The sequence below is a fragment of the Tupaia chinensis genome, unplaced genomic scaffold (assembly GCF_000334495.1).
Source record: "Tupaia chinensis unplaced genomic scaffold, TupChi_1.0 Scaffold139733_1, whole genome shotgun sequence".
NCBI classification, from domain to species: Eukaryota; Metazoa; Chordata; class Mammalia; order Scandentia; family Tupaiidae; genus Tupaia; species Tupaia belangeri.
Genome location: NW_006199613.1, coordinates 1428339 through 1436513, shown reverse-complemented (window position 1 = coordinate 1436513; position 8175 = coordinate 1428339).

Below are 8175 nucleotides of genomic sequence, written 5' to 3'. Positions count from 1 at the left end.
ATACATCCCTGGCCGGAGTCCTTCCAGGGATAGCTGCGAGAGGCTTTGGGGAGTCTAGACAGGCAGGACTTCCCTCACCTGACGGTTACATTATTCGGACTGTGCTGAGCTGCACAGGTGCGCCTAATTCCGTGAGGTCGTTCCTGGTCTCTAAAAACCGGCCCTCAGGCCAGGCGGCTGGTGGTTAGGGCGCTGGATCCCACATCCAACAGCTTGGCTCCAGGGACAGGAGAAAGGTGAAAGGCGTGTGCTAGGAGGGAGGGGGTGACTAGGGCTGCTTCCACATCTCTTCTCTCTTTGTCCCTCTCCTAGGGAAAAAAAAATTTTAAAAAAAGAGCCCCTCCCCTGGTGGGTAGGTTAAGGGTGGTGGTAGCCTGGCTGGACCTGCCATTTCCTGGGTTTATACACGGACCAGTCACCGCGGCTGGGCTGTCCCCCAGACGTGACATGACATGGCCATGGCCTTGCAAGGTGGGGCTTCTGGGAGGAGGTTAGGACTAGGCTTATCAGGACAGGGCCCAGCAGGGGCTCCTGCCCGTTCCGTCTGCGGCCATTGAGACCAGGTGCTGTGCCTGCTTGTTAGAAGGAGAAACACACTCCCGAGTGGTGTGATGGGGAGACACAGACCCACGGCCTCCATGGTTCTGTGTCCCAGCAGCCGTTACAGCTGGCTCTGAGACCTGCCTTAGTGAGGAGGGAGGCCAGAGGCCGCCGCGCGGGGCCTCCTTTTCTTTTTTGAGGGAGAGATTTTTGCTATGGGGTGCGTGCACTAACCAGAGAGACGGAAAACAAGAAATCTCCCTCCGGGGGGGATGGCCACACCACAATCCCTCTCTTCTATTCTTCTCTCGGGATCTCGGGCGTGCACGCACACATGCCTGGTATTAGTTTTAAGCCCCTGGGTCCAGGACTCAGTAACCATTATGCCATCTGCTGGTCCCTAGAGGTACCTTCTAAATGTGGCCCGCTTTGTCATTTAGGGTTCCTCTCTGTTGAGCACTTCCTGGGATCCAATCCTGCCCTGCCCAGCCCTGAGCCCCCTCAGTGGGCCAAGAGCAGAACCTGGGCTGGGAGGTGGGGTGGCCAGGGGTGTGCACTGGCCCTGCCTGCTCTGCTTGGAGCCCTCCCCTCCCTGGCTTGTTTTATACCAAGGTGCTGGCCCGTGTCCCTGGCCAGGGCAGAGTTCCCCCTCCCTGTCTCAGCACGACTGTGTGGGGAGCACAGCCCCCTGGGGACCCTGGGACATAGCCCTGGTGTCAGCTCTCCTGCTCGTGGGTGCAGCCCCGCACCTGGGCACGCAGGTGAGGGTGGGAGCGTTGCAGTGAGGCTGCAGGGCACAGAGTCCTCCAGGCAAGCCCGTTACCTAGAAGGGGACCCCGGGGCCCCAAGGCCACAGTGCCCCGCAGGGCCAGGGAGCCCTCAGGAGACACGGTCATAGGGAAGGGGAGGTCTGGGAGCCACCTGGAGAGGCGCCAGGCTGATGGGTGATGTGGTTACAGCCCCCCTTGAGGACAGAGACCCCACGTGTCCTCAAGTTTGCCGCAGTGTGCTGTGTCTCTCATAGCCTGGGTGATCCTTATGGCCCTCCTGGCTACGTGGGAGTGACCTGCCGCTGGACATGCGGTTGCCTCCCCTGCTGGGTCAGCTGGTGGCGTAGTGGTTAAGGCAGCCAGACCCGCATGGCTGACTGCATCGTCCGAGTCCTGGGCTGTGTGTATTGAAAATTGATCTGGGTGCGTGTGCGTGTGCGTGCATGCCCCAAGTCCCAAGAGGAGATGAGAAGAATTGCCACACAGCCGCCATGCTCTGGGGGAGGGCACCTGCTCCTTGCAGGAAAAAAAACATGTCCCCCATTGGTGGCTTTTAGCATGGTGGCCTGAGGGTGTGGCCAAGGACAATTCATACCCTGTAGCCTGCCAGGACCTCCTGCCAGGTGGAGAGATTCCTGGCCCTGAGAGCCACCCTGGGCTGCTCTCATGTGTGTGGTCACACAGGCCAGACCAAGGTGCGCTGGCCCTGAGAGCCACCCTGGGCTGCTCTCACGTGTGTGGTCACACAGGCCAGGCCAACCTGCAGAACGTCACCCCAGCATTCACCAGCCCTGCCGAACTGGGGGCCACTGAGTCCTGAGTCTTACGGTGTCCTGTTGAGGCTCGCCAAGGTAGGTGGCCACTGGCATTGCTGCAGTGCCCAGTGTCTGTGTGGTCGCCTCAGGCCAGCAGTGGCCGGTGGCACTTGGAGTCAGGCGTGGGTGGCCTGGTGCTGTTATCTAACTGCTCTGGGGAGGAGAGCAGACTCAGCCCCCACCCTTTTCTGCACCCAAGGCTGATCTCGGACTCCCGCACCTGCGCTCCCTCCTCGCCTGGCTCTGGCTGGCTCCGCCAGTGGGAGGCATTGGTGTGAGACTGGGGAAGGGAAGGGACCTCCAGCTCCTGCTGGCCCTCTCCTCAGCCCTGAGAACACAGTCCCTACAACTCCTCCAGGGTTGGTAGTGGCTGGCCTCTGTCACTATCCTGGGGCCCTGTCACCCTTTTTGGCCCCCTCATGCTGCTTGGGCCTCTCTCAGGAAGTTCCCTGTGGAACTCTGGCTACATCCCAGCCATCCCATCGACTTCTTGAGCACACCTGGGTGGTGCCGGCCTTCTGCGGAGGTAGCAGAAACGCTGTCACCAGCTGCCCAGAGCCCATGCCGGTGACCGGGCACTGCTGGGAGGACCTGCTAGCTGGGTCACATGGCCCAGTTACTCACGACGCCCACCCAGGTACTGCACACATTCCGTCCTCACGGCAACCAGAGGCCAGCCTGGGCACTGTGGTGACACAGTACTCCACGATGCCACAGCCACCTGGCAGTCCTGGGTTCACGCTCATACCAGGTCTCCGTGAGCCCAAGCCCATGCTTCTGGCTGGCTAGAGCAGGGCGTGGGTCGCAGTGTAAGGGTCCTGCAGGGTACCCCCTCTTCCTCTCTCCAGGCTTCCCAGCTCTGCTCGTGCCGTGCAGGGGGGTCTAAGAGGGACTGCCACCCGCCGCCACCTTAGGCAGGGCTCCAGATGGGACGTGCGAAAACGTGATTAAAGCGTGGCCTGTAGACACATGCAGAGATGCTCTCTAAGCTCCTCTAACAGGGCGATGGGCAGCCTCCCCGTCTTCCTGTTGTTGCTACCCTAACCCGGTACTGCCCAGGATCAGGCTAAAGGAAGTCAGCATTTATCAGATTGTCCCCCAAAAGGATCAGAGAAAGTATGTGGCATGTGCCAGTCATTCTCACACCCTCAGACGATTTACGTCCAACAACTGGCTTCGCATCCCAGTTCCTCCTCCCCTCTTCTCTTTGCATTCCACTTCCTTCTTCCCCATTCCTTTTGTATCCCGTTTCCCCCTCCCCCCATTTTCTGCCCTATAAAAGAATAAACCTGAGGCTGGTTCTGGTTTTGGTTCTGGTGGCGACTTCTCCATCAGAGCCGTGCCCACCCGACCCTCACGTTTCTAGACTCCTGTGTCTGTGTGTGTCTGTTATTGCGTCTATCTCTAATCCACAGCCTTCCCCACTCAGAGAAATGCGTTCATGCCGAGCTGGTCCCAGCAGGGACAGACAGGAGCGAGGGCTACACAGCCTGGAGCTGGGGAAGGGCCAGCACCCGTGGGCGCGCTCTCCGAAGGCCCCAGAGCCCTCAGACACCGGTGTCTGAGGCGGGGCCTCACACAGCTGGTGTTGAGATCTCTGGGAGAGATCACACCTGGCTAGTGCCGGGGTCTTAGAGCAGAGCACTCCCAGCAGATGCTCGGGGCCTTGACTGTGGGTGCCAGATCTATCCAGTACATGCGCATGTGCACACCCCATGACCCCCACCTTCCCCCAGCCTACAACAACAAAAAAAAAAAAACTACAAGCCACGAGCCGGATGGTGGCACATTGGAACTCTACGGGGCTGACCACGGGGCCTCCTGGAACATACCAGGTGCACGTGTGCCCATGAGCCAGGGTGGCCAAAGCTTGGCGGGGATGATATCACGAAAACCCTCCTGGGTGTTTCTGCATCTCTGTCTCTCTCATGGAAGAGACAAGTAACCTTAAAACACTAAACAAAACCCAGAACAGCATGAAACCCAGTTTTGTTTAGTTTTGTTTTTGGCCTGGGCATGTCTATTAGGTTGTCAGAAAAATCATGATTCACAGAAAAAAAATACGTTATGACTTTTCTGACAACCCAGTACATTAGAAAACAGAAATACATGGACTAGAATATATTTAAGCGAAAAGCTTATTCATTCTTTATCTGAAATAAATTATATAAACAAATTATCTGCCTCTTTTTTTTTAGTTTGCTATAGAGTGCATGCACTCACCAAAGAGAGAAAAAGTTAAGAGTGCACTCCCCGAGGGGATGGCCATGCACGCATTTCTGGCATGGTTTTCAAGCCTCCAGTCCAGACTCAAACCACACAGTCAAGTGGGATCCAGCCGCCCTCCCTGCCATGCCACCTGCTGGCTTAATAACATGGGGCTTTGACCAAAGAAGCATCTCTTCTTTGACATGAGAAACGGGTACTTTCCGTTCCCAGTCCCGTCGGCTGCTGCTGGTCTGCTCTCAGCCACACCCGCAGGAGAGCATTCCTCGTCCAAATCCTTTGTGGAGGTGTCACCCTGGGCTCTGCTACACTAAAGTGAGTGGAAGCTTCAACTGCTACAGCGGAAAAGGAGGCCTAGTTGCCAATGTTGGTCGTTCATCAGAAGAGCTAAATGCGCCCGGCTGTCCCGACAGAGGCCACCACATAAGGGCTCTCGCTAGTACAGGCCTGGCCGGTACGCAGAGGACGAGAGGGAAGCTGTCCCGTCACTGGGGAACACTTGGCCGTTCCTTGAGAGCTAAAGTACCGGAGTATTTACCAGCAGTCCCTCCTAATTATGTGCCCAGGGGAGATGAAGCCCTCCGCCCGCGGATATGCGGCGCAGCCAACCCGTGGGCACCACGCCTGGGTCCACCAGCGCGTGAATGGCCAGGTAGGTGCGGTCTGTCCATACAGTGGGCATTGTGTGACGGGACCCTGAAAACGCTGCGCGAGTAGAAAATGCCAGCCCTGGAAGGCCACGCACCGCTCAACGACAAGCGAAGTACGCAGAAAGGGCGAGTCCTGGGGACAAGCAGCACGCCTGTGGCCACCCTGGAAGACCCGAACCGCAGGCACACACGGGCGTGTCTTGCCTTCTCCCTTTTCTCAGGAAGACGGGACAGCGCATGGGGACGAGTGCTCTCAGCCAGCACAGCGGACACTGCCCCACGGTCGCGTGCCCCAGTCGGTTCCCACTGCCCGGCGTGTCCCTCTGAAGTCCGTGGCCACCGACTGCGCACAGGCCTCTGTGGCAGCTGTCGTGGCTGGTCTGCCTATGACACGGGGCAGGCCTGCCATCCGACAGCGGGTTTACTGGCTCACTGAGATGAGAAAAATACACAGTAGAGAATCCTGAAACTTCCACAAACGATCGGGAAAATCCACTACTTGGGCTCGGGGAGGGTGGCATGGAGGTGAGTTCAGTGAAGGAGTGTCTCACCACCCAGTGAGAGCAGACCGGGCACCACACGAGGATGGGAGTGCGGTCCCTTGGAAACGCTACATTTCGGCAGAGGGCGAGTGGGCAGCGCCGTGTCCCCACTTGTCCCAACCCAGGGAACAGTGGAACAGGTTTCCTGAGGGAAGGAGTGAGAGATGGGACAAACAACGCAGTGTCACAACTCTTCAGGGTCTTCCGGAGACGACGTGGTGCCACAGCTCTTCAGGGTCGTCCGGGTCGTCTGGAGACAATGCGGTGTTACAACTCTTCAGGGTCTTCAGGGTCGTCTGGCTATTGTGGGCCAGGGATCGTGGTTATATACATGTTGGTGGGCCATGATTGGTTGTAAAAGGTGGGTTATGATTGGTTGTAAAAAGGTGGGTTATGATTGGTTGCTTTGTGGACCAATCATGAGGTGCTGGATATGCAAATCTGAGGGATTCTAGTGGCCAATCAGATTTTAAAGGTGAGGTTTTGAAGGGAAGCCAATCATGGCTTTTGGCGCTGTGTAATTGCTCTTTGAGAAACCAGTGATACTCGCTGGTGCGCAGCCTCCCACACCCACTGTCCACGGCTGCGCCAGGACGTGCAGAGTCCGCCTCTCTGTGTGGTGGTGCCGTCCTCCAGGTGAGAGCAGGATTTTGTTTTTAATTGCTGAGGGTACTCGTGCTTGCCAGAGAGAGGAGAAGATACCCTGGGCGGGGTGTGGTCACACGCAGCCTTCTCCCGCCATCTCTCATGCCAGGATCTTGCGTACACATGCACATACACGTCTGGTTTTCATGTCACCAGGGCCAAGATTCGAACCACGGTTGGCCATGTGGGATCTGGCTCCCCAGGCACAGGCCTTCGCCATTGTGCTATGGGGCTGTTCCTCTTTAACGAGAGAGCGCACGTGAGCACGCAGGAGGGAGGGGGAGAGAGGTGCTTCTGAAGGGTGTCGTCGCCCCTGCCCGACCTCCCCACGGCCCGGACCCCGGCTCACCCCGGCCCGGCCCCCGGCTCCCCCCCCCTCGGCCTGCCTGTCTCGGCTGGGGGCCAGGAGCAGAGTCCAGGAGCAGAGCCCAGGCCCCACACGCCCGGCATGGCCTGGCAGTGCCCTCCCTCTTGCACCACTGTGGCTGGCGGCCACGTTTCACCCTCACGATACAGCTGAATTTGGCGAAGTCTGTGATGGCTCAGACTCTAACTGACATGCTTTGCTGAGCGAGGGGCAGCGGTCACTCTCCAGCAGCTGAATGTCCTCGTGAGAAATGTCGCTCCTGCTAACTTTGCAGGTTGCTCGTCGTCCTAGCTGTCCCAGGACTGCGGGGTCGCCAGAGTGAGTGCAGTGTAGGAGGACAGGGCACGCTCTCCCTGAGGCGTGGTCTGAGTGGGCGTGGACTGGGGCCGCTCTCGGCAGGGCAGCTCTGGCCACAAAGGCGCAGTCTTCTTTCCCTCTTGGGGAGAGGGGTCGTTCTAGCGGGGATACCCTCGGAGTGGGAACCCTTAGTGCCCGGGGGCCTGCCGTGTCTCAGGGGAGCTGGAGCCTGGGTGACAAGGGTCCCCACGCGCTCAAAGCCCAGGAGCAGGTAAGGGGCCACGGGCTCAGGAATGGAGCTTGGGGAGGAGAGGGCAGGTTGGTGGGACTCTGCCAGCCTCCGATGCCCAGAAGCAAGGGGACCATTGAAAGAGGGCGGCTCACCAAGGAGCAAGCCTGAGTGAGGCCACTTCTCAGCATTGGCACAGGCGGGCGAGGCTGAGGGGGCACTGCGTCAGCCCTGCCAGGGCAGAAGCTGCAGCTGGACCTGCAGAGACCCAGGCGTGGAATCTGCTGCTCCTTGGAACAGTACCCTGACTGACCTGTGGATGGACCAGCAGGGAGCCCTGCCCCGGCTCCAGAAGACCACAGACTGGATCTGGGTCTGGTCCGAGCCCTGCTCCCTCCTCCAGGGAGGCTGCTGGATTTAGGTTGATGTTACTATTAGCCTGTTCCTTGATGTAGCTGCATAATGGCTGGGGTGGATGGAGAGGTCATGAACAGCGTGCCGTGTGTGTGTGTGTGTGTGTGTGTGTGTGTGTGTGTGCACGCGAGCGTGGGGGGTCCTACAAGCAGCCTGCCTGGGCACCCTCACAAGGGACCCTGTGGCCACCTCTCCGGTCAGCTCTCCGAGGCTCGGCCCAGGAGCCCTCCGCAAACGCTGACGAGTGACGAGCGTGTGTCGCCAGGGAGCCATGGACAAGTCAGGACAGGATGCGCCTGAGCACACTAGGAACCCTGTCACCTCGTGGGGAAGGAGTCACGAATAAGCATGGGCACCATGGCCTGTGTGCGGAAATCGTCTCGTGGCGACTGGGGCAGGAGAACTGGAGGAGTCCGACCCAGCGGGGCTCCAGGATCTGTCTGAGCCCCCCAACCTGTGAGCTCCACTTCCGGTTGGTTCGGCACGTTGGCAAGGCCGCTGCTGTATCGCCCCCCAACCTAGGAACAAAGCTTGGGTCCACTCAACATGTTTGGCAAGGCCACTTATTGTACGCTCCAGAGACTGTTAGGTAGCCTTGCTGGGAAGCGAGCCCGCTCTGACTCCCCAACATACTACTATAAAAGAATTACATGGCTCTCTTATACATCCTGAGTATGTGA